The sequence below is a fragment of the Ceratotherium simum genome, unplaced genomic scaffold (assembly GCF_057802395.1).
Source record: "Ceratotherium simum simum isolate JZ-2026a unplaced genomic scaffold, ASM5780239v1 HiC_scaffold_43, whole genome shotgun sequence".
Taxonomy (NCBI): Eukaryota; Metazoa; Chordata; class Mammalia; order Perissodactyla; family Rhinocerotidae; genus Ceratotherium; species Ceratotherium simum.
This window is the reverse complement of record NW_028261259.1, coordinates 764092-791207: the sequence shown is the minus strand read 5'-3', so window position 1 is coordinate 791207 and position 27116 is coordinate 764092. Positions and strand designations below refer to the sequence as shown.

Genomic DNA, 27116 nt, shown 5'->3' with positions numbered 1-27116 from the left:
CTGAGAGTGAGCCATGTGGCTACATTGGGGGATATCAGTCTAGGCAGTACAGAGACCCTGACATTGAATTGTGCTGGGGTGAGGGAGCTACAGCAAGACCAGTATGGCTACAGTGGATGGAGCAAATAGGGGAGTGGTGGAAGGTGAGGTCAGTGATGTGATGAATCCTGATTATTTGGGGGCCCTGTAGGAAATGGTACAGACTTTTCAGTATGCTCTCCATGCACTGATGTGTCACTAGGCCAGAATTATTCATGTTAACAGGACTAGGGTGTAGGGAAACCAAAGAGGGATACTGCATATTCAGTCACTGGAAGAGCATGGAAGAAAAGGTGAGGGGAGGGGGGTGAGTCTGGGGTCATAGTGGGCAGAGGGGAGACAGCTGCACCACAGGGGCTGAGAAGAGCTCAAGGGTAACATCCGGACCCCAGTTCTCCTGCAGGGATATAGTCACGGCATGGACTCACTCTCCTCCATCCCTCTGATCTCCTATCTGGGCTCCCCACTGACCAACCCAAACAGAAGCCTAAGGCAAATGAGCTCTTTGATATAGTCCATCAACCTCCCCAAGCACAGAGCAGCGTAGACTAGAGGGGAGAGTGCCAGTGTTTGCCATTCCTTATATACAGAGTGTTCCTCTGCAGTGTATTTCTCATGTGTGTCTTAAGGGATGAGGGTCCTCTGAAGGGTTTTCCATTTTGATGATATTCATAGAGTTTTCCCTTAGTGTAAATTGTGACGTGACTCCCGAAGACTATCACTGAAGGCTTTCCTATAGCTATTGCATTCTTTAGGTTTCTCCCCAGTAGGTCATCTTCTGGCACACAGTAGAGTCAGAGTTTGTGTTGAAGGTTTTACCACATAGAGTGCACTTAGAAGGCTTCTCTCCAGAGTGAGTTAACGTGTGGGTTATTGAATGCTACTCCATATTGATCAGATTAGAAGGATGAGGGTGTGCTGAAGGCTTTTCTTCACTGAAGGCCAGACTCCAAGAGGATTCCCAGTGATCTCTGTCTCCTGGTATTCATATCCTGTGTAGTTCCCTCCCACTGTGTGGCAGGATCAGTCTGGGTGACCAACACAATCCAGATGAAGAGAGAATATGGCCTTCTGAGGCTAGGTCATAAAAGACTTACGGCTTCTGCATGGGCTCTTTTGGATCACTTCCTTTGGAGGGAACCTGCTTCCATATTGTGATGATACTCAGCACCATGGAGAGACCTACATAAGGAGAAACTGAAGGACTCCTGCCAACAACTGGCACTAATTTGCAAGGGATGTGAGTAAGCTACCTTGGAAGTGGACACTTCAGTCCCAAAGACTTTAGATGACTGCAGTTCTGGTTGACATCTTGCTTCTCATGAGAGATCCTGAGCTAGAACTACATAGCTAATCCATTCCTGAACTCTTGACCTACAGAAATTGAGAGATAATAAATGCTTGTTGTTTTGAACCACTAAATTTTAGGGATAATTTATTACACAACAAATAATTTATACATGCAATGTGAGTCCCGAAGATGCCCGAGGGATGGAAGATCAATGAATGCTTTCCCACAGTTATTATATTCATATCTACCTATTATGAATTCTCTTATGCACAGGAAGGTAAGAGTTAGTGGTGAAAGATTTCCCACAGTGATTGCATTCCTATGGTTTTTCTCCAGTGTGAGTTCTCACAAGTTTCTTAACAGATGAGAGATTATTAAAAGCTTTCCCACAGTCACTGCCCTCGTAGGCTTTCTCTCTGTTATGTATTCTCTTGTGCACAGTAAGAGAAAAGCTACTGCTGCAGGATTTCCCACACTCATTACACTCATAGGGTTTTTCTCCAGTATGAGTTCTCACATGCTGTGTCAGATGTGAGCTCTTCCTAAAGGCTCTACAACAATCATTACATTCATAAGGTTTCTCCCTGTATGCATTCTATTGTGGACAGTAAGGGAGGAGCTCGTGCTGAAGCCTTTCCACAGTGATTACATTTGTAACGATTCTCCCCAGTATGAACTCTCCTGTGCCTTTTGAGGATACATCTAGTGCGGAAGATGTGAAAACACTGGTTACATTCATAGGGCTTTTCTCCAGTGTGAATTCTCACATGAAGTCTAAGGGATGAGGGATTACTGAAGGCTTTCCCACAGTCACTGCATTCATAGGGTTTCTCCCCATTATGTATTATCTTATGAACAGTGAGGTAAGAACTGCTGCTGAAGGATTTGCCACATTGATTGCAATCATAGGGTTTTTCTCCAGTATGAATTCTCTTGTGCTGAGTAAGATTAGATTTTGTGCTGAAGACTTTAAAACACTGATTACACTTGTTGAGTTTCACTCCAAGATGACTTCTCTCCTGTTGATTAAGAAATGAATGCTAACTATAATTTATAATATTTTTAATATTCAATGCTATCATAGGAATTTTTCTTCCAGGAATTCTGCTATGTATAACATCATTATAATTGGTGTTTTTGCCACTTTGAGTGCCTGTATATGATTTCTGCTGGTTTGAGTTCTCAGAAGTTAAAAAAGATGGATGCTTTGCCATAAGTCCTTATCAGATTCACAGAGCATCTTCTGATAAGTTTAAGACAAATTTATGTTTGAAACACTCAATATCTGAGTCACATTTATGGAAACATTTACTTGTGTGAACACTCAGGGAAGAAAAAATTTTGGAGATAACTTATGCTTCTCTCCAAATTCACAAGAGTTTCAGGGTATCTCTCCAGAGGGACAACTTTTTCTTGGGAAAATGAATCCCTTGGTAACTTTGTGGCTTTTCTAATTTATGGTATTTTCCTACTGTGGAAAATCAGAAATCTTACCATTTTTAAACCTTTAGATTGTTCTTCTCTAAAAACATGCTGCTTAGAAGTTAACCCTTGGACTTTAAGTAGAGTCTCCAAATCCGAAACAAATTGAAAAGAAATTTAAGTTGATGAAGGAAAGAAAAGGTAAAATGCACACATTAGTGAAGGTAGACCCGAAGGGGTTAGAGATTTTCAGGAGGTTTACAATGAAAGGGACACGAGTGTGAAAATTTTAGGTTTGTATTAAAGAAGACTCTAGAAAGATTGAGATTGATGCTGATGGAAAGAAGGAATTGTCAGGAATGTAAAGTGAGAAGGAACTAGACAAAGAGCTCATATGAGACTTAAATTTAAGAAGGAAGAGAGAGATCTTTTTCCCCCCTCTGAGGCCAAAGTAAAGTATGAGATAATGAACAGAAAGTTAAAGAAAAAGAAAAGGAGGTCCACGAGGAGGCTCATACTAAATGTTTTTGGCCTTCTTGTCGGAAAAAAAGGGCATTTTACAAATGTCTGTGATGGACATTTCCTAATGTAATACTCCAAACTGTCAAGCCACAGGCCAGAGAGGTTCCTGACAAAGACTCATATATACCTAGTGCTCACCTGGACAGGTGCCTGGGAGAATTCCTCTTTCCTCTGTCCTCGCTTTATCTTCTTGCTCCAATTCGGAAAGCAGACTAGGTTTATCAACTTGATTTCCTATACATGGAGAAAAGACATATGATGTAGGGGACTCTGCATGGGACAAGAAGCCTCACCATGGAACTGAGGCCCACACTTCTATAGATGAGCAGGTGTGACTTTAGGAGCAGCAGTACAATTATCTTTAAATTCTAACAAACATAGTAAAACTATCTTTCACCAAGAAAAAAAAATGCAAGCATCCTCAGTCAATATCCAGGGTGACGGGGGATAACTGGTCCCAGAAGTTCATGCCCAGTTTCAAATACAGACTTAAAAGCCCCAAAGCTGTTATCCATGGAGAACATGAAGTCAGGGCAAGGAGTAGATCTTCAGTTGATAGGGAAGGCATTAGACCACAAGCTCCAGGATGGTAGGGACCTAATTCCCTAATTCCTAATTCCTAGCACAGACCTCATTCACCACCATATTCCTAATTCCTAGCACAGACCCAGGAACATAAAGGTGCTTAAGAAAGACTTGTGAGAAGTGATGTCAGTTATTTCCCTTCTTCTACTGATTTGGGGCTTTGTTCTTCTTTTTCCAGTTCCTTTAGGTGCACTCTTAGATTGTTTGTTTGAGATTTTTCTTGTTTGTTGAGATAGGCCTGTATTGCTATAAACTTCCCTCTTAGAACCGCTTTTTCTGTATCCCGTAAATTCTGGCATGTCATATTTTCATTTTCATTTGTCTCCAGGTATTTTTTTTATTTCCCCTTTGATTTCTTCGTTGACCCAATCGTTGTTCAGTAGCATTTTGTTTAATCTCCACCTATTTGTGGCTTTTCTGAATTTCTTCCTACAGCTGATTTCTAGTTTCATACCATTGTGGTCAAAAGATGCTTGGTATTATTTCAATCTTCTTAAATTTATGGAGACTTGTTTTGTGGTCTAATATGTGATCAATCCTGGAGAATGTTCCATGTGCATTTGAAAAGAATGTGTATTCTTTGGTTTTTGGATGGAATGTTCTGTATATATCTACTAGGTCCATCTGTTCTAGTGTGTCCTAAGGCCAATATTTCCTTATTGATCTTCTATTTGGATGATCTGTCCATTGGTGTAAGTGGAGTGTTAAAGTCCCCTATTATTATTGTGTTACTGTCTATTTCTCTTTTTATGTCTGTTAATAATTGCTTTATATATTTAGGTGCTCCTACGTTGGGTGCATAGATATTTACAAGTGTTATATCCTCTTGTTTGATTGTTCCCTTGATCATTATGTAACGCCCTTCTTTGTCTCTTTTTACAGTTTTTGTTTTAAAGTCTATTTTGTCTGATATGATTATTGCTACCCCAGCTTTCTTTTCATTGCCATTTGCGTGGAGTATCTTTTTCCATCCCTTCACTTTCAGTTTGTGAGTGTCTTTAGGTCTGAAGTGTGTCTCTTGTATGCAGCATATATATGGGTCTTGTTGTTTTATCCAGTCAGCCACCCTATGCCTTTTAATTGTAGCATTTAGTCCATTGATGTTTAAAGTAGCTATTGATAAGTATGTACTTACCGCCATTTTTTAACTTTTTTCTTTGTTTTAGTAGTCCTTCTCTGTTCCTTTCTTCTTCTCTTGCTCTCTTCCTTTGTGGTTTGATGGCTTTCTTTAGTATTATGTTTGGGTTCCTTTCTCATAGTTTTTTGTGTATTTATTATAGGTTTCTGGTTTGTGATTACCATGGGGTCCATATACAGTAACTTTTGGGCTGCTCCCCGGCGGCCATGAAGTGCTGCAGCTTGTGAAGGTGGCGTTTTTTCTCTCCAGAATGGAATTTCTACCTCTTCCACCTCAGTCAGGATTGTGGTTTGTTGCAGGAGTTCCTCTTATCTAATTTACAGTTCTCTCTCAGGGGTAATTTTTCCACAAGTAGTTGTAAATTGGCTGTGTCCGTGGGAGGAGGTGGTTTCAGAGTCTGCCTATGCCACCATCTTGACTTCTCTCTCTCTATGTAGGTTTACTCTTAGTGTTGTACATTCTATGGGTTTTGACAAATGTATAATAACATGTGTCCGTCATTATAGTATCACAGAGAATAGTTTCACTGCCCTAAAAATCCTCTGCTCCGCCTACTCATCCCTCTTTCCCCTCTAACCCTTGGCAACTGATCTTTTTACTGTCTCCATAGTTTTGTCTTTTCCAGAATGTCATATAGTTGTGATCATACAGTATGTAGCCTTTCTAGACTAGCTTATTTCACTTAATGATATGAACATTCACATTTTTTACCACAGCTCTGTGCTTGATATACTACTATTTACTTAATGATTTTCTTTCACAGTCAAGTCTGAGGACACCTGTGTACCTGAGTGTGGACACTTTGAAGAGGGGAAGAGGGATGTGCTCCTTAATGTAGCATCTCAAGAGGGCCCTATGTGGGGGGAGGTGCCCAGCCCATCAGCTGTCACTGTTCAAAACTTTCTGGCCTTGCCCAGGGAGTTACAAGGTGGCCAGGAGTGCAAATCCATAGAACCTTATCCAGTGCCCCCCGCCGCCACCAATGCTGTACCATTGTGTCTAAAAGCAGCTATAGCTGGGATATACTAAGTAATAAAAAGGAACAACCTACTGATACACGAACACTTTGGATGGATCTTAAGGACATTACATTGAGTGAAAAAAAGCCAGTTTCAAAATGAAATTACACTGTATGATTTCCCTTACATAACATTCTCAAAATAACAAAATTATAGAGATGGAGAATAGATAAGTGGTTGCCAGGCTTGGGGAAGGGGAGGGAGGGATGGCAATAACGGGGCAATAGGCAGGTGATGGAACAGTGTCTTGATTGTTGCGGTGCTTGTACACATCTACAATTGGAATAAGTTGCCTGCGGCTGCACATGCGCACACAACACAAATGACTGCATGTAGAAACTGGTGAGAGAATCAGGCCTGTAATCTAGGAACAGTGTTGTCCCAGTGTCAGTCTCTGGCTTTGACGTTGTACTGTAGTTGTGATGTCACCACTGGACAAGCTGCTTGAAGGGCACTCAAGAGCCTGTACTATTTTTGCAACTTCCTATGAGTCAACACTTATTTCAAAATAAAAAATACCTTTTAAAAAAGCAGCTTAAGTTTACAATTATTTCAAAATGAAAAGTTTAATTTAAAAAAGCAGTGATCAGCTGAGTTGCAGTTCATTGTATATGACAACTAAAATAAGGAAATGTTAAACAGTTTCAGAGATTCAACTAGTGTTAGCCTACATCAAATAATAATTTAAAAAATCCCTTTAGCTTCAAACATCAGAACAAATAACTTCAGCTTATCTAAACTGCAGGATGCCATCCTGTGCCATTCAAAGTAAATGAGGATTAAAGTCGTGAACAAGAAACTGTCAAAGATAAACAAAGCTGGACACTAGTTAAGATGGTAAAGACAGATTTTATTTATTATGTCTTTTAAATGGTAAATATAGATTTTATTCAGGAACTATTGCAATACAGGAAAAGAGACCTCAGTTTAGCACTGGGCTCCATTCCAAATAAAAGATAGACAAAAGGGGATTTATAGCCAAGGAGCAGGGTCGGGACACTGGAAGGAAATTACTAAGAGGAAACATCAGGGATAAGGGGTTCGGGTTAAAGAGACCCAACAGGATTCCTGCTGGAGGCAGACCAGGGTGATCAGATACCAAGGGTTGGGATGAGGAGTTTGATCAGATATCAAGGGTGTGGGGTTCTCTCTAAACTGATTTGGCAAGATTCTTGCTACAACTGGACAATTCAGGCCAGACACTGACAGATGCCAAGGTTGAGGCCTCGAGGGCTTAGAGGAGCCTGACTAGAGTTTAGTCAAGGAGAGAGTCTCTGTCAATGGTATTGTGAAGCCAGTAAAATTGTGGTATCATTTTGACACTGCTCAGAGTTTAAAGAAAAAGGAATTGAATTATTTTAAGTGCATGCATTAGGAGCTCTTTTAAAGCCAGAAAATACTGTAGATTTTCAAACTTGAAATGAAAAAGCTAATGAAGCATCCCACAGGTTATAATTTCTAATAAGGTAAATATTAATCTCTACAACCCACATAAACAATAAGCTCTTTAGGGGTCCCTTTATGTTTTTAAAAAAGAGATCTTGAGACAAAAAGTGAGAAAACCACTGCTAATAATGCCTAGGCATGATAGGTCCATTTCTTGTTCTGAGCTCATAAAGACCCGTTGTGAGGGAATCCCAAGCCCGTATGTAAGTCCCTGGCTAGGCCTACATTTTTGGTTCTTTTAGCCCAGGACAGTGGTTTTTGGTGACCTCAGGGACTTTGATCATAGTTGGCTTATTTCCTCTGTTCTTTTTTTTTCATTTGTTTATTTTTCTTTATTCTTTTTCTCTTTTTTTATATAGTTTGTTAGTATTGTTAGTTAATATTGTGAGTAGTGCTAGCAGTAGGTCACCATGCTGCAGGGTCTCAAGGCCATCTCTGCTGATAAGGAGACCCATATGGACAGTTACTGGTGCCTCAAGACATTGGCCAGTGCAGCTTTGCTAAAGTGAAGTTGGCCCAGAACATACATCCTGACTGAGACAGAGGTGGCCATGAAGGTTATCAACTAGAGTTAGTAGAGCTCTTTCAGCCTCCAGAGACTGTTCTGTGAATCACCTCAACTACGCGAAGTGATTGATTCAGTGGAATCGCTATACCTGGTCATGGAGTACATTAGCAAAGGAGAGGTGTTCCATCATCTATTGGACCACGATGACATGAAAGAGAAAGAGGCCTGAGGCAAATTCTGGCAGATAATGTCTTCTGTGCAGTACTACCACCAGAAGGGCATTGCCCACAGGGACCTAATGGCAGAGAACCTGCTTTTCGATGCTGACCTGATCATAAAAATGCCAGACCTTGGCTTAAGCAATGAGTTTACCTTTGGAACAAACTGGATTCCTTCTGTGGCAGTCCCCCTCGTGCTGCCCTAGAATGATGGATGTGTGAAGTCCGCAGTCATCTTCTTACACGTTCACTGGGTCCCTGCCTTTCAATGGACAGAACTTCAGGGAGCTGCACTAATGGGTACTGAACAGAATATACCATATTTCTTTCTTCATATTCATGGAGTGTGAAAATCTGCTCAAGAAATTGCTGATCCTCAACCCCAGTGAGAGAGGCACTTTAGCAGAAATTGAGAAGGACCCGCAGATGAATAGGGACCATGAAGAGGAACTGAAGCCTCATATCAAGCCACCTCCTGACTATAGGGACCCCTGGCTGAGTTGATGGCATTGACCTTATCCAAAGAGGCAGCCAGTTATGTCTCCAGCAAAAATGAGTTTATTCGCAATCAGCAAGGAATTACAATTTGAGGTCTGCAACCATGGCAAGCCATGTTCAAGACTCCAGCAGCAAAGGGAGGAGAAACTTGTATAGAGGGGAAGAAGAAGTTGGGAGGTCTATTGTAAACAAAGAGTCCATTGGAGGAGACTGGGAGTGTGAAGTGTAGTGGCTGAGTTGTGACAGTCTCTCACTGGCTGAGCTTCTTGCCAGTCAAGAAAGGAAGTTTCTTTTCTTCCTGTTGGGCTCTGCTATCAACATAGGGTGTGAGAGCTCCCGCTTTTGACCTACTGACTCCATTGTAATGAGGTTTCCAGTAATTAATTTCCACAATGGTGTCTATGGGCTACACATGAGATGAGATCCAGGACTCATTGATGGGCCAGGAGTATGATGAAGTGATGGCCACTTATCTGCTCCTGGGCTACAAAAGACTGGAGCTGGAGGGCTACACCATCACCATAAAACCCCTGCCATCAGCTGGGCCAGCCAACAGCTGCAGTCCTTCCCATCCTGCAAGCCACAGCGTAGGGTGTCTGCAAATCCAAAGCAGAGAGTTTAAGCCATTTCCACCTTTAATTCCTACTATAAGAGTTTGTTAGTGATGTTGAATGGATTCCGACTCCTAGTAACCCTGTGTACAGCAGAGCAGAACCCTGCCTGGTCTTTTTACACCCTACTCTCGCCTTCTGGAGCTATATCAGTCAATGCTCCACTGCTGTTCATAGGGTTTTCATGGCCAATTTTTTCAGAGGTGGGTGGCCAGGCCCTTCTTCCTAGTTTCTCTTCATCTAGAAGCTTTGCTGAAGCCTGTCCATCATGCGTGACCCTGTTGATATTTGAAATACTGGTGGCATAGCTTTCAGGATTGCAGCAACACCCAGCCACCACAGTATGACAATTGACAGATGGGTGCTGGGTTCCCTGACTGGGAAACAAACATGAGCCATGGTGGTGCACCAAATCCTAACCACTAGCCCACCAGGGCTGGCTACTATAAGAGAAGCAACACAGAAAATCAACAGCCTGGGGAGGGCCAGGAGTCAGGGCTGAAGTTCATCAGCATCACTTTTCAGAAAATCAGTGGCCTTCATAGGAAGACATCTGTGTTTCAGGTCAGCCGGAAAGACCAGGCAGGAAGCTCAAAGAGAGTGAAGCTATCAAACATCCAGTGGTGGTCAGCTAAGACAAGAAACAGTGTGGGGAATTCAAGCCATGCTTCCTGTACTTTGTGGAGCATGAATATCATAAGCTCCATGGAGCCCAACAACATGGTGCAGGAAGTCGACCAGGTGTGGGACACAAATAGTGTGGGTAGAAGCAGTGCAAGAAATATATGCTGCTGTTTGTGCATGGCAAGCCCAGCTGAGAGGACTTTGTACAGTGGAGGATGGAGGTGTACAAATACTGTGACATTCTCTCCATGGTTTTCAGACTAAGATGCTATCTGGCACCTCTATGGCCTTCAAAAGCATTGTGTCCAAAATAACTGCTGAGCTTAAAGGATGGCCAGGATCCACCTGGAAGATAAGAGGAGAGGTCCATTGGACCTAGGTGCAGGCCAGCCCCTCCACCCTCACCTGGGCAAAACTTCAGAGACTAAGTTGTTTTTCCTTCTCCCTTCTGCTCTTGTCCCTCTTTTCTTCCGTGTTTATGGGTGAGAGGAGATGGTTCAGGGTTTCCTGCTAGCCAACTGAGAGGACACAGTGGAATGACCCCATAGGGGAAGGACTCATTACTCCTCGGCCTTAGGGAAGAGCTGGAAGGGAGTTAGCTTCACCAAGGACTTTCAACAGCTGACTCTGGTTCTGCATTCACAGCAGCTCCATGTGCAGGAGCAGGTTTCTGCTGTGTTCAGCCTCCAAGCTTCAAGAGTCCAAAAGAGCATTTGGTTGCTGAAGAGTAGGAGTCACAAGCATTTCTGGTAGTCTATCATAGGGTACAGTAATCTTCCTACTGCTCAAAAAAGAGGTTTCAGGAGAATTCAAGGGCATGGGTGGATCATCTATTCTTCTTGAGAGCCATTTTTCCCATTTCAGCTGCTGGTGCCAGTTTCCACTCTGCTATCTGAGGACAGTTTTGATCTTGTAGCCGACACTGATGGATTTGTGGGAGCTGCCTAGAACTCTAAATAGCTTTGTTTCTTCCAAATCTTATAGTAAAATTGATGCTCCAGAAAGATGTACTACAGATATTATGCTCTTTTGAATCCTCTGTGCACAGAATTGGGGATGTGCCTGTGTGGCTGAGTTTCCTGTCTGTATAATGTAGGAGTTGGGCCTTCCACTGTGATGTTTTCTCCTTTTGATAACAGTGGCATGGAGCAGTGGCTCTAAGAGGCCTGCAAAGGTATGGGTTATTCAGCTAGTCTGAGGGTCCAAGGAGCACTCTGAGGTAAGCCGGATGTCCTGGGGGTCCAGAGGGAGGATTTATGGTAAGAGACGGCAGCGTGGCTAGACTGAGGGGATAGAGGGAAAGGCGGCTTTGAAAGGGCAAGTTCTAGGTTCTCAGGTAGTGGGTATTTTCATTTTAGGCCATGAATTGATGGTTTCAGATGCCCATCAGGGAGCTTCTGCATGGGTTCATAAGAAGCCCAAGCAACCAAGACAGATTTTATTCAGTAATAACTATTGCAGTATGGAAGTGTGGAAATTAATAGTAGAAATCTTAACACAATTGGTGTTAAGGCCTGTAGGGGGAGCTCTCACACCCTATCACACATCCTCAATTAAACCAAACAGGAAGAGATGTTTGCATATTGGACAGCAAGTAAAACTACTTTACTATTGAAGGAACATTTCTCTCCCCACCTGGCAACAGCCCAGCCAATGAGAAATGCCACAGCTCAGCCAATGAGAAGCCATTGCTGCCCTGAACTGTTACTCTCCCCTAATGGACTTTCCTTTACAATAGCCCCTCCCTACTGCCCCCATTTTCTCTATAAAAGTAGCTCACCTTTTGTGTTTTCTGGATTTGCCTACGGTTTGCCATAGCATGCAGATTCCAAATTGCAATTCTTTTGGCTATTCCCAAATAAATTCATTTTGAGATAAAATAACAGGCAAATTTCCTTTTTAAGTTGACAGAAGAGAGTCTAGTGTAAGTTCAGCCCAAATTCAACTAGTGCAGAGGTAACTACATGTTTTAAAGGGAGGATGAGGGAATGGGGAGAGAAAGCAGGGAAGTGGAAATTTACAAAAAGCAGGAAGGAGGATTGGTCCATATGACTAGGCTATCTGGGTTTGCTAACTGCTTGTGGACACTGGCTCCCACTCTCCTAGAGAGACTGGGAGACAGGGACCCTATCTTCAAGTGTTGGCTGACACAAATGGTAAATTCCTTTGTGAGCTCTGAGTTTTCCCCGGTAGGAACTTCAAAGGAGAATGGGTCATCCCAGGGACACAGCCTTGAGTTGTTAGAAATGATGCTAGACTTTGTTCAAGTCTCTTAGGTAGGGTGGTAAAAGAAATCATTTGTGCTGGGAAACTACAGTCTTTATAGGCCAAGGTTGATGGTAGTGAAGAATAGGGCTCAAAGGAACCTGATTTTTGTCAAGGAATCTTTGTCAAAACTTCATATGAATAGGTGAAAAAGTTAACATCAATGCAACATGGTAGTCAGATTCGAAAAATGGGTGCTAATGTGCGTCTCCCTCCAAAAATCCCAACCACCACATGCTTTTCATAATAAAAATGAATAAAACAAAACCAGCAGCCATGGAAAGGACTGCAGGCCCCGGTGGCTATTACTGGAGCCCAGGATGGTGTCAGTGTCCAACCACTGCAGACCTCGGCTGTTGGAGGCTCAGGAGACCTTGCCTTCTGCGGCAGCCTTCTGAGCTTTCCCACCTCAGGACAGTGGTGGGGAGCAGCACTGTAGGTCCTGAGTCAGGAGCGAGGCCCACCGACTGTGCCTGGGGAGGAGGCATGTCTCCTGAGGAGCCTTAAGGAGAGGAAACAGACTGGGTTGCAGAAGATGGACTGAGTCCAGGGGGCCAGAGGGAGCAGGGGGTCTCAGAGCACTTGGTGAGTGGCACATGTGAGGGCTGGTTCCCTGTGTGTCCTGAAGGGAGTAAGAAATATGAAGCCAAGAACTGGCAGAGGACCGTCATGAGGGATACGTGGTGGGCTGGGTCAAGGGGTTGTTGTCTAGAAACAAAGTGGTCAGCCCAGAGGACACTGTGGAAGGAGATATCAGAAATTTACCTCCTGGTAGGAAAGGAGAGAGAGCGAGTGAGGGGCTGGGACAACCAGGGAGGGCCTGGCTACACACATGCACATAGCCACTCACCCACACATAGAGGGGTGTGTGTGTGTGTGTGTGTGTGTCAGTGTGAGAGAGAGACATAGCAGGAGAAAGAGAGATTCATTTTGTGAGCTCCTATGTAGTTTAATCTCTCTTTATATGGCCAAAAAAATAGCTGAATTACTCACATAAAACCTGACTTTACATCTCAGATCTGGTCAGAACTAAAAAGCCCCTTATATTTAAAATACATATATTCTCATCAAAGTAAAGCAGGTTCATGTTTAAAGAGTAAAACTGAACAAAAAGCATTGTAATAAAAAGCAACAGCCCCCTAATCTCCCTCCTTCTTCATCTCTTCCCTCCCCATCCCGGTCTTGTTGCCCGAGGGAGAACTTTGTGACTTTGGGTTTGGTTTTTCTGTAGTTACTTCCTGATGTCTGAATCCTGTGTTTATATCACCATCACCCTCTATTGACTCCCTGCGCTGAGGGATCAGGATTAACTCATTTACACCACCCTCTACGTCCTTACCCGCTCTTCCCACATGACTCTGTTACAATCCCATTGCCTCCCATGGTCATATTTACATTTTTGAACAATTATCTTTCAACTAAGAAAGTACAAGAAAATCTTCAGAAATGAAGGGAATCAGAGAAATTAGACTACCGAAGGACATTTAATGAGATAAAATACTGGAGGATATTTCAAGCAAAATGACCCCAAGAAAAGAGAAAGCGATGAGACATGTCACACAAGAAACAGTGAGGAGCCACAAAGTTGCCAAAAGTGGTGATTGTTATGATAACTGCTGCTAATGCATCTGTGATTTCTAATACCATTTCTAGAAAATACTTTCTAGAATAGAAGAAGGAAAAATCGTATGTAAAAGCATCTGAAACAAAACGTCCAGACGATTTCCGCCAAACCTGGGAGTTTGGAGGGAAGAGTAGAAAGGAAGGAAGAGATGTGAAAGCAAACTCAACATTGTGTCTCATTCAGAAGTGACCAGCACGTCTAGCCACTGAGAAAAAATGCAGGTTCATGGATTTCTAAGGGGAATGGATTAGGTTATAGAACTTTCAAACCACTAGAGGGCACACAGAGAAAGAAAACTGTACAATCCACCCAGTCAGAAAAGAAAACATACAACAAAAAGAAATCACTTTTCATAGGAACATAAAGTTAGGAGAAGAAGAAGTCAGAGCAAATCAGTAACCACAAAAAATGTGACAAATTACATTCTCCTATTAAAATATGGAAACTTTATCTTGTGGCAGAAAAAAAGTCTTATGCTTCTTATAATAGATTACAATAAGGATGAAAGGAGCAAACACTAACTATATACCAGACACCGTTCTAAATGCTTTCTATATAGACACTTATTTATCTAGAGATATATCTAAAACAAGATCACAGAGAAGGCTTGTAACAAAGGGATGTGATCAAGCACACAAAAAGTATTCTTCTAAGTCATTCTTTCATTAAGAGGAAAATGAAACTAAAATGACAGACTACTTGGAAATAAACAATAATAAATAAACCTTACATGGGATGGGCTCTAGGGGATACACAGTGAATAAGGATGAACCTTAAAGACTCTGTTAGAGAGAATTTGTTAGAGTGACACAAAGGAAATGAGGCCATAGGCATGTCAATCAGATGCCAAAACAGAATAATAAAATGACCTCTAAAAGAGTAGAAGGAAAAATCTAAAAGACAAAAGCAGATATCAAAGAACTAGGAAAATACATAGATTTGTTAAATAAAAACAATAGCTTTTTCTTTCAAATGGTAAAAAAATAAACTATTTTTAGCAAGACTTCAAAAGAAAGAAGGAAAGAAGGGAGGAAGAAAAGGAGGAACACATAAGTAATATCATAAACAATAAAAGGAATATACCACCAGATATAGAGGCTAAAAATTATGAGATTATCATGCATAGTTTAAACCAATAAATATGAACAATATATGAAAACATAAATGAAATGAATAATTTCCAGAAAAACTAAATGATCAAAATTGGCAAGTTTGTCTAGGCAGAGAACCTGAATAGAATACACTTCTACAGTGGTTACACATCTGCTTCTCCCAAAGGGCTTGTCCAGATGGTTCTCTAAGTTACTCGATCAAACAAACAGTTCTGTGATATTTAAAAAACTTAGCAGAGAAGATGGAAAGCTTTCTTACTTTTTCTAAGATGACTGCACAATCTTTATTCCAAATTGGATAAAGAAAACACTGAGGGAGAAAAAAAGAAAGATAAATGAAAGAAAATTATATACCTATCTCATTCATGAATATGGAAGACAAACCCTAAATTAAATATTAGTATACAAACAGAGCAGAATATTAAAAGAGTAATACCCATGACTGAGTAGAATTTATTGGAGGAATACAAGAATGGTTCAGCATTGGGAATTCTATTAATGAAACTCATTTCACTAAGGACAAAAATTATTAACTATCAAGTTAATAGATGTTTAACAAGCAATTGATAAATTAGACAACCATTCCATATTTTTAAATTCCTTTCAGTAACCTAGGAATAGAAGGAAAAGACTCGATAGTGTATCTTTTAGAAAACATGTAGCAAACACCACAGTTAATATTAAACACCAGCAGCATTAGCTTTAAAATCCAGAATAACACAAGAATGTCTGCTATCAATGCTATTACTTACAAGTGTTCTTGAGAACCCCAACAATGCAATTTTTAAAAGCATAAATATTGAAATACAAAAGAAAGAATGTATTTCTTGCAGATGATAAAATTGTTTGCCTAGAAAACCCAAGAGAATAAACCGAAAAACTATTCGAACTGATAAGAGAGCTTTAAAGGGTGATCAGGTACAAGATATAAACAACAGGGCAATGATTTTCCCCAGACACTAGCAATAACAAATTAGAACACTCTTTAAAATCCCTTTCATAATAGCACACAATCTGTGAAATAAAATCCAGGAAAAAAGTCTCAACAACTAATGTGGCTGAAGAGGAAAACTAAAAGACTGTGGTGAATGACAAAAAATGGACTATATTCTTGGGTGGGAGACTAACATGTTATAAGGTGTCGGTTACTCCAATCCAAACCCCAAGATATTGATTTTGAAAAATACAGGAGATGATTCTGAAGTTCATATGGAGGAGCAAATACGTAAATATAGCTCAAACACTTTAGAAAAGGAAGTATAATCAGAAGTGAGATGCCCTTCAGATATCAAATTGTCACTAAAACAGTGTGTTACTGATATGGGAAGAGATAAGTAGGTCAATGGAACAGAACAGAGCCTGTAGAAACAGACCTAACAATGTACGGAAATGCAGTAAGTATGAAGAGGCCGCTTCAGTCGGGGAAACTGGGGTTTTCTCTAACAGGCGATATGATATTTGCTTCGCATGGGAGACTTTATATTCCCCCACCACACACACACTCCTAATGAATATAAACGAAACAAAACCTATAGAATTATTAGAAGAAGATCCTAGAAATATTTGTACCATATGTTAATCATTTAAAACTAAATTTATGTTCAATCATGACACAGACCCCAGAAGCTATAAAATAAATTATTGGCATATTTATCTACATTAAATTTTTCATCTCTCTAAGATGAAAGATACCATAAATAAAGTAAAAACACAAGCAATGGGTAAAATATCTGCCTCAATGATTACAGACAATAATTCTGGTCAATATCCAAAATATCTAAAGAATGCCTACAAATGGATAAGAAAAGGCAAACAGTCGAGTATAAATATAAGCATGAGACAGAACAGACAACTCACAGACCTGAAATACAAGCAGACCATAAACATGAAAAGATGCACAACTTCACCAGGATAGGAAAGGGTGCAGTAAAATAAATTTAGCAAAATGCAAAAGATTTGCAACATCAATGTTTATTAAAAAGCGTGTACAGAGATGGGCACCATTGTACTCTGCTTCTAGAAGTACTGATAGGCACAGCATTTTTGCAGGGTAGCCATCAAAACCTTAAATGCATGTTCCCTGTTATCCGGCAATCTTCTTCTGTTCTAAGGACATAATTACACAAATGCACAGAACACATTCACCGAAGCATTTTTTGTAACAATGAATTTCTGCATATCAGATGCCAAGATGGACAAGATGGAAACAGTGCACAGAGCAATGGGAGTGGGGCCCTGTGGAGCGTCCCTTGCAGACTTCAGAACCGAGTCTCAACAGGGACACTGTGTCCATGACTAGCTCTCGGCCCATCTGGGGCAGGTTCTCAGAGCTGCACTCGGCCGTAGGATGTGTGGTGTCCTAGAAGCTCTGCCTCCCTGTTAGGTCACTGGAGTCCCTCACAGTCCGGGGCTTCTGGTTCTGGATTGCGCAGTGAGGGCCTTGGGCGAGATGATCCCTGAGGTCTCACCGTGTTCTTGCATCTGTGGAGGAGCTCACCTCTGTTTCTAGTCTCTTTGTTGCCGCCTCCGTTTTCCTCCTGGGAGTTGGTGTGTTGTCCCAACTGTGCTTGTTGAGGACAGTGGCCCATGTGCCGTGGAAGGGCCCTGGCTGGCCACCAAATCCACTGCAGGCTTCTCTACCTCCCAGCAGCCCCTCCCCTCCCCCAGCCCACTATTGGACAGACATTTTAGTAGTCACCAGAGGTCAACTCTGAACCACGTTACCCGCCTATTTCTCCCTCAGGCAATTACTGAAAACAGCTTGATTCTTAGTTTCAAACTTCAGAGGGGGCCACCATTTGCCCTCTTGGGCCCTGTGACGGGAACATAGCTGCTCAATTTTAGCTGGGGATTTGCATCCTTACTAGTTCCTAGGCCCAATGATGTAAGTACAGCAGTGAGTGGATGTTCTCACAACTAAGGCTGTGAATGTTCCTTTTTAAAAGTCTTTGTAATGACATTGTCATTTTTACTTAGACATTTAGAAACCTAATCCTGAAAGGACAAAGAGGAAGGCAGAAGGGTCTCCTACAAGGACCTCTAGTATTTGGGAGAAGACACTGTTGAAGCTGATTTTTCTGGCAATGTTTTCCAGATGATCCCATTTTATCTGGGCTCCATCAGGGATGGACTGGGGCTCATCACGACAGTGAGTAGTGCACGGTGCTGAGGAGGCCGGGCGGATGGTCCTGCCAGTTACTGCTCATTTAGGGCCAGGGTCAGGGCACTTTCCAGAAAAGCTGTTTCTAGGCTAATGACTTGTCAAGGTATAATTTTTAAAACAATAATAAATGTGTTTTTAGTTTCTCATAATTTTTAAAACGTGAACAAAGTATAATTTTAAAAAATTTTAAACATGAATCATTCAAATATAAATGAACTTGTGTCAAAGATTTTATTCAACCCATTAGTTCTTGAGGGAATCAATAATATGGTAAAGAGTGGTTCAAAGAGCATTTGAAAAGTTAGGTACATCGAGGCAGCTTAATATAGCAATGTTGGGATAAGATTACCAGCTTATATATGAAGTGGTTAATGTCCCACCTTTTGGGACACCATACCTTTGAGACTATTTTCTCCATTAGACAGAAATTATTCGCAACTCTGTTGGACAAAATCTACAAGTTAAATATGCAAGTGCACTAAGTCTGGGACCTTCAAGTAATAGTAAACAATAGTCAAACCAAGTGCCCTAATAAATAATTAATCCTTATTGTGCCAGTGCCCCCATATGACATTGGAAGGACATGTTGGCCACTTTTTGGCCTTATTTAGAAATTGTAAATAGTTTTCCTTAAAATGGGTTCCCCCGAACAGAACAAACAGGTGCTGTTTGTTCGCCAGAGGAGCCAGGAGAGGTTGTGGACGACACTGTGCAGCCCGCCCATGCTGGGGAAGGAAGCACAGGTTTGATGCCCATGGGCGTGGAGCACCATCTTTAAGAAACAGCCTTATCACTTTTTCTTCCATTACAATCTTTTCGTAACTCAATCTCTGTCAAACTCTAAGTTTGGGCTGGCTCTCTGAAAGAGCATAATGAAGATACATCCACCAGAGCCCATCCACTGCCTCTCCAAATGGATGGCACTCGTGTGAGCACTGTTCTCACAGGGCCTGCATTGAACTGGTGGCTCCTTCACAACCAACTCTCATTCTATATGTCTCTGCATGCTAGGAGAGGATGCTGGCTAATTCTTTACTGCACAGGAATTCCTCTGAGGTGGGAGTAGACAATGCTGATGCCTTTGGGTAGCACTTTACAAGTTACCCCAGAAATGCCTGTTGACCTTGGAGACTTCAGGCTGGTTGGGCAGTGGAAGAGTATGTGCAGCCCCTGCAGCCCCTGACATCCCCCGGGAACCAGCTAAAGATGAGTGCCTGCAGCTCCGAGAGCAATGTGCTTCTCCCTCTCTCTCAGTGTGTGTGTGCTTCACCGCCTGTGTGACAAAAGCACAATGGTGGCACAGGAATTTTCAGTATGAGTTCCTTGGAGAAAAACGAAGGAAAGCATGTAATGAGGAAGGTTCGGGAGCAATGCTTTGGGCTGGGGGGGAGGTTGATGGGAAATTATCCAATCCATTCTTTCTGCCCCTGTTACGAGAGGTTCGGGGATTCGATCGGAGACGTAAATGACACTTTCCACTCCAAACAAATGGACTGAAGGTATATTTTATTATATAGAGGATAGTAAAGCCGATAGTCTGCAAACAGATCCGAATAGTATTGTCAAATATTAAGAGGGAAAAAACATCAGCTCGACTGGAAAGGGAAAACATCCATATCAGCGGAAGAGAAATGACACAAATCAACCGGAAAGAGAAACACCAGGTTGACTGAAAAGAGAACACATCAGATCAGTTACTTCACATCAAATCAATTACTTCACATCAAATCAATTACTCACAATATTCACACCCCACTGCCGGGAGAGTCCTGTCAATCAACGCGGCTGGGCAAGGATCACACGTCCTGGGCAAGACGTCCCTTCCATAGGTGGAACTCTCACTAGGTCTCAGTTTCCAGCAGTTTTTATACCATCAATAATTTTTTGAGTAAGCAATTACAGAGTTTGCAGAGCAAGCATATAGTGTTTCCATGCACAAATGGTTATCAGTGGCGTGCGTGCATTGAGCCCCCTGGCTAATATCCCAGCCCAGTAATTGTGTACGTGCATTGTTCTCTTTGGTTATCGTCCTAGCCCGGCACAGATGGCCAGTCCATCCCGTGCTACGATGCTCCAAGAGCCTTGAAATGTTACAATTTGCAACTCTCTCCATGGGAGAAAGGCCAGTTCCCGGGAAAAGGCCAGTCCCCACCACACAGAAAGCAGCTTTATATTTCTTTGTGTGCTGGTGGCTGTAGGTCAATGGAGCGGGCAAACATGGCTGTACTCATGTCAAGACAGCCCCTGAGCAGTGTAGACCAAAAACCATCTGCCTTAATGACTGTCTCTTCCTTTGTGAGTCAACCCATGCGACTCACCTATGCCAGGTGGAATCTGCTGGTGCCTGAGAATATGCCAAGGGCCAAGGAGACTTGATCCCTGAACTCCAGGGGTCCAAACTGTAGGTGAAAAGAAAATACAGTCACATAAAGACATTTGCAAATGTGCCTCATGAGATATTTTCACAAGTCCAAACTATAGGTAGCAACTTGAAGAGTGACAAGGAAGAGGTTGTGCACAGAGTTCACCCATGAAGACATTGGAAGAAGAAGTGTTGTGAGGACCTTGGCGAAAGAGAACATGGATTGGCAGAGAGAAGAAGTGAGCAGGACACCACATGCAAAAGCATGGGCGTGGATGTGAAGGCTGCACGCGCTGGGCTGGTGAAGATTAGGGGCCAAGAATAAAAAGAGAGAAGGCTGGAAAGCTAGGATGGTCACTGAGTGGGGAGATAGAGGTGACACAAATTCCTGCATGGACTCTGAGGATGAGGGAAACATTTTATTTTCAAACTCAGGAGGGGAGATGACTCCCCTCCCTCTCAAGCCTGCCTCTGTGCTCACAAGTTTATCTTAAGCCACCCTTACTGCTGTCTTTTGCCATCCTTCCTTGGCAGAAGAGAAGGATTAATCCACCTACCTGTGAGTTGGATATGACTTTCATTCCATCTCCTCTGGTGTCCCAGCTGTGTGTGAGAATGGCCTTTGTGTTGAGGAAGGGACTCTCCCGCTCCTCTGCCCGGGAATTCCCTCAGACCATGTCATGGTGAGGGCTGGTGTCCACCAAGCAGAATTGTCCTAACGGACCTGATGGAGAGGCTGAAGCGTGGTGGGTTCTCCACTGTCCAAGGACAGGTGAGGGTCCTTCCTGTCTCACTTATAACCCACCAGGAGTCCAGCGCTTACTCTTTTTTTGAGTACAGGACTTTGTACCTTTCCTGAGGCCTTGGACTGGAGGTGCCCATATACAGCTGGTGAGACGGCCATGGGGTCCTGTTCCTGCTGGGTGAGCACCCTGGTGTGCAGGCAGTGCTAGGTGGGGTCTCCCTCCCACATCCCAGCAGGGCTGTGCCTGGGATCACAGAAGTGGACTCTGCCTGCTGCCTTTGCATTCCTGCTGTGACAGTCTCACCTCTCCCCAGGCAGTGTGGAGGACCTCAGGTAAAGGGCAATGAAAAGCAAGGATTAACGTTTCCAAATAGCCCCTTGGTACAGCCGCCATTTTCCTTCTCTAGCCTGAATCACTTCAGATCCTTTGAACTCCCAGATGGCTCTCAGCTGCCCAGGATGTCGCTCCACTTCCCTGTGTGGCGTGAAAGGTCCTTTGGAATTGGGTCCTATCTATTTTTGTCTAGCCTTCCCTTCCACTGGTGCGTTTCATAAACTCTCTCAGCAAGCCCGTAGACTTTTCATCTCCACACAGCAACCCCCCCCCAGAATGTCTGTCCGCCTCCCCTCACCCTCCTGTTTCCTTGATCCTGTTCAGTGTCCATTTTAAGTTCAATCTGTCCCTGAGCACTCCTGTGTCTCCCCAGCCCCAAGGACCTGCACCCACCATTTGAGCTCACCACTTAGCCCCCTTTACTGTGTAGGACATCTTTATGCATGCATAAGCCCAGGATATATGCACCAGCCTGCCTGAACATGGAGGGTCACCTTCAAGTCAGTGCCCCATAGCTCAGTGTTCTCACCTCCACCTGCTCACCCAGAGCCTGAGCACCTGCCAGGCCCCACCCCAAACATCAGGCATTTCTGAGAGTCTCTGGGGGTGTCCTGCATGTGCTTTAGCTACCCTGTGCCACAGCTCTGATCTGTCCCCTAGGGAGGGTGTCAGTGTGGGGTGCAGCCAGGTGGCTGGCACCTTGGTCCACTGTACTTCTCTCCCACTAATATCAAAGTTGCACCGAGGCCTATGTCAAAATGGGGTGGGTTAGGGTAGTGGTTGCTTCTTCTTTTTTGAGTTCCACTCCATTAGAGTAATCCCAATACAGTGCCCCACTGTATTTCCAAGTTGTGTGTGAACAGCTCTTGTGGGTTTTACTTATGGCAACGCTCCCAGGCTGTCTTCCTTCCTGCTCTTTCCCTGCAGGGGAGGGTATGGCAAGTTAAGAGCTGGGCATCAGCCCTTTCCCAACCCTTAGTTAGCGGATATTCCAGTCCAGTCTCTGTGTCTTTCCCTGTGATGGTTAAGAGAGAAGGGCTAGTCAGGGATGGCCATCCTGCCTCCCTGGATCCCAGAGATCCTGGGCAGCCAGCTGGAGCTTTTTCTTCCTGCTCTGAGCTTCTGCAGTTTGCAGTTTCTACAAAGCCCCCAGATACCTTTGCTCTCCTTCTAAAACTTTGGCAGGACACTTTCCATGGAAATTCAATTCATGATTTGCCTCACAGAGACAGGATGTGACAGGGACTTCCTCACTTTGTTCTCTCCATCTCGATTTCTATAGCAAAGGACAGAGCAAGCAGTGTGTGTCTTAAGGTGGAAGGTGGGCGGATAATTCTGTCACAGACGAGCTGGCCCCTCTGTGACAGAGCTGACTCGACTGTCAGCCTGTGTCTAGGAGATCTTAGCATCTGAGACCGTACAACAGTTGTCTCCTTTGCAGGGGAGTTGAGATCACCAGGACTCATCTGCCATTTCAGATTCTTCGCTGCTACCTGTCAGGTATGTGGCTCATTCTCACTGCCTATCTAACTGTCCACCTTGCAGAAATGGAAAGCAGAAAATGACAGCAGGAGGTTTTGGAGAGAGCGCAAGATGGGTTGGCACCCTCTTGTCAGCTGAGCCTGGCTGCAGGACAGGGTGTTTCAAGTGTGGCCAAGGGGAGATGCCCATTCAGGCAGTTCCACTGAGGAGGCAGGATTCAGACACATCCCATTTCCACCTCAGGCCATTTCAAGCCTCACTGAGGGTTCCTTCTTTTTTTTTTTTTGTGAGGAAGATCAGCCCTGAGCTAACATCTGATGCCATTCCTCCTCCTTTTGCCGAGGAATATTGGCCCTGAGCTAACATTCGTGCCCATCTTCCTCCACTTTATATGGGGTGCCACCGCAACATGGCTTGACAGGCCTTGCTTGGGTATGCACGCCCGGGATCCGAATCTGCGAACCCTAGGCCACCGCAGCAGAGCGCACGCACTTAACCGCTAGGCCACCGGGCCGGCCCTGAAGGTTCCTTCTTGGAGTGGTTCATCTTTCTTAGAGGAGACTAGGGGTGGAAATCCTCTTGTGGGCCTATTAAAATCAAACAAAAACAAGCCAGTGGGCATTAACTGACAGTTTTTCGGGGGCAAAGCATCGCAGCTGGTGCTGGATGGGGAGAAGGTGCAAGAGTGCAGAAGCCCTACCCGTTGGAGCTTACAGCTTCGGACGTGGGGAATGGGAGGAGGGCAATGCACACCACTGTTATGCAGCCCAACCTCACCAAGTAGCAAAAGCAAAAAATAATCATCTTTAAAGAGACACCCAGGGGCCAGCCCCGTGGCGTAGCAGTTAAGCACACGTGCTCCACTGCTAGCGGCCCGGGGTTGGATTCCCGGCGCGCCGAGGCACTGCTTGTCAGGCCATGCTGTGGCGGTGTCCCATATAAAGTAGAGGAAGATGGGCACAGATGTTAGCCCAGGGCCAGTCTTCCTCAGCAAAAAAAGAGGAGGATTGGCAGATGTTAGCTCAGGGCTGATCTTCCTCACAAAAAATTAAATAAATAAATAAAGAGACGTCCAGGAGCTGAAGGGCTGGAAATCAAGAGAACGTCAAGCGTTGTTTAGGAATTGCAGCTGCAGGAGGAGAAAACCGAATGGGGTTGGAGTGGGGCCAGGGAGAAAATGAGGAGGAAGAGGAGAAATGGGCTTCCCCTGGATCTCTTCAGCATTAGTGTGTACAACCCTTATTCCTCCCTCTGTGTCTTCAGGAGGAAACAACCTAGAGGCCCCTAGAAAGCAGGGAGAACATACCCCACCAGCAAAGCTTAGCTCCAGTCTGAGACCCCCTTTCTGGCTGTCCCTCTCCTCACTGGGCCCTCCTTCTTCCCCAAATATCCAGCATGTCCAGTCTCTCACCTTTCCCCACCAGAAATAGACTCTGAAATCCATTTACAGTGTTTCCACTCACAAGGGTACTTGTTTGATAAGGATCAGAGCCTTTAAACCTCAGAGTGAGGTTGGAAGAGGGGTAACTTCAGGCAGCATGTGGGAAGGAGGGCAAGAAGGGCATTCAGCCCCTCTGAAGTCACTTCAGGAAATTGCCAGACTGTCTCCTTCTGATTAAAGGCTTTCAAGGCCGTGTCCTTGTGTGTTGGGAGAAAGGGACCATGGGGCATTTGTCTCCTATCCAAGAAGATGCTGTTGACAGGTCTGAGAGAGATTCCAGTTTTAAGTTGTATTATCAGCGGTGGGGTTTTTAGATTTTTATTCATTTGATGGTTGGTTGGTTGGTTGGTCTTGTGGCTGACACCTGTGGACTCAAGCCACTTCTTCAGAGCATGTGAGATGCCATCAGGGTGAGTGTTGCGTCAGGGTCTGTGGCCAGGAAGTCCCTAACAGGGTCATGGTTTGGGGGCTGGAGGACTGAGAATGCACCCAGCCCTGGCACACAGCACAGCTGCTGAGGACTCTGTGTCCAGCGAAGCGCTGAGCTTGAGAGGAACCCCCACTCCACCACCTCCTAGCTGTGTGTTCAGGGCAAGTCACTTAGCCTCCCTGGCCTCAGTTTCCTTGTCTGTAATTTGGATCTATTAGTAATAATAATATTAATACTTCTGGTATAGGTAAGCACCTGATAGATAGTAAGCGCTCAGTTCATGTTAGTTTTTATTGCTGTGGGCATATGCACACGTATGTGTGTGCCTGTGTTTACAACCTCCTCGCCCTGCACCTTAGTGATGGAAATCACACAAGTGTATCACAACAGAGCACTGCAGTCCCATTAGTAATTCCACGGTCTGGAACACACTGACTGCCCCCCAGGAGGGGGCACCATCTCCCGGCCCAGGGAAGTTAGAGCATGTGCTCCTCCTGTGAGGCACCCCCCAACCCCAGCCATGAGGCCTAACGCCCCCTCGCTGCCTTGTGGGAGGACCTGAGTACCACCTAACACAAGTCTTGACTGATTCCTGAGAATCTAGCCGATCCAAATGGATCCATGTGAGCCCTGTTTGTTTTGGAAGGCGTTAGCTGGTGCTAATATAGCCCTGATGGCTGTGCCCTCCTGGGCTCCATGTGAGAGTCCAGAAAAAAGACTGGGACACAAAAGAGAAGGGGACAGGGAGATGGAGAGAAAATGCAAAGCCGCGTGCACCCCTGCTCTGGAGTCCTTTGTTGCCAGTTTCCAGGCCTGTCACAGATATATTCCTACCATCAACCAAAGAGCAAGAGGCTGGACTGTTGGGCCAGAGCCTGGACTCCGACCCAAGGCTTCTGTTATGCTGGCTATTGGGTAAACAGTGGTTCCAATAGCTTCCAGCCATCAAAATGGCCAAGTCTCCCCAGAGGAGACTCCTGCCTCCTCCCCTAAAGGGGCTCTTCCTGAAAAACGAATGGAGCCACCCAACTTGTCCCTTTGCCTACAAGAGGGCAGGGCTCCCGGACACTGGCCACTTGCCTCGCAGGCCCTTGCCCCTCCCTCCGGCTGTATTTCCACCAGCCCAGGGCCTTCCAGCTCACAGTCACTCAGGGACCCCACCCCCGCCGCTTAACTAACTCTCACACCTCCTCTGACCACTCTTCTCCTGCATGACCCAGCAGCTTTTAAAGTCCTTTGTCCACTCCCTGCTGGTAGTATTGCTGATAGCATCTTGGGGGCTCTGCAGCCACAGGACCTCAGGAACATGCGCCATGTGGCAGGTCTGCAGGAGAAGGAAAATCAAGCAAAGGGGTGGGGGGCAGAAGGAGGGAGAGGGGAGACTGAGGTACTGGAGAGTAGAATGGGGGAGTCTCCGATGGAGTGAAAGAGGGGTGCAGTCTCTGAAAGAAGACAGAGAGCAGATGTTTGGAAGGTGGAGGACGAGGGAGGAGGTGCTGGCTTTTATTATAAAGGGCACCCAGCCAGCCCGAGGGAGGCTTAACAGCCTTCTGAGTGGGCAGTGTTTTCTTCCACTGTTCCAGCAAAGAAACTGAGGTTTAGCCAGTTAAAAAATCTGCCTAATGTGGCACATTTAAACAGAGGAGAAATGTGGAGAGGATTTCGTACCTCCCACAATGTGTCAGCCACCCAAACGCCCTGGCTGTCAGGCTGCCAGGCATGACCACAGGGCCCAGGGGGCATCAGGGGTGCGAGTGGACACCCCTGCCTGTGCTGGGGCTGGGTCTCCTGGACCACAGATCGGGGGACATGGCTAGAGGGACCACCCCATCCCTGTGGCCTCTAAGATGCTGTAGATGGAGTGGCAGTTACCAGCTGACCTTCTAGAGACTCCACCTGAGGTCCCAGGACTGGAGGAAGGTGTCCCAGATGTGGCTGGAGTTGACAGGCAGCTTCCAGGCACGCATACCACTTCTGAAAGATCAGAGCTCTGTGTTTGTTCTTCTATTTTGTGGACCTGATGTTCCAGGCCAAAGGGAAATGGGAGCAAGGTGGGGCAGGGAGAATGAAAATGCATCTGAGAGTCCTTGTAGATTTCCCTTTGTTTGGGGAAAGCCACTGAATCTTAGCTGAGCCCACACACAATGTGTGGCTTTATTCTTGGCTCTAAAAAATACAAAGCTCAGAGCCGCCTCCTTTGGGACCCTTTAGCCTTGTCCCTTCACAGCTGCGTGAGT

General features: G+C 44.5%; 2 pseudogenes across 1 annotated transcript in view; one reads left to right on the top strand and one right to left on the bottom strand.

Annotated features, from left to right (window-relative positions):
* The window catches only part of LOC147911315 (butyrophilin-like protein 9), a 54215-nt pseudogene that overhangs the window by 10409 nt on the left and 16690 nt on the right, over positions 1-27116 (top strand). The window contains exon 3 of the transcript XR_015551072.1: positions 22968-23026. The product of XR_015551072.1 is annotated as a butyrophilin-like protein 9 (transcript). The remainder of the gene's footprint in view (positions 1-22967; positions 23027-27116) is intronic.
* Positions 1524-21351, bottom strand: LOC147911316 (uncharacterized; annotated as a pseudogene).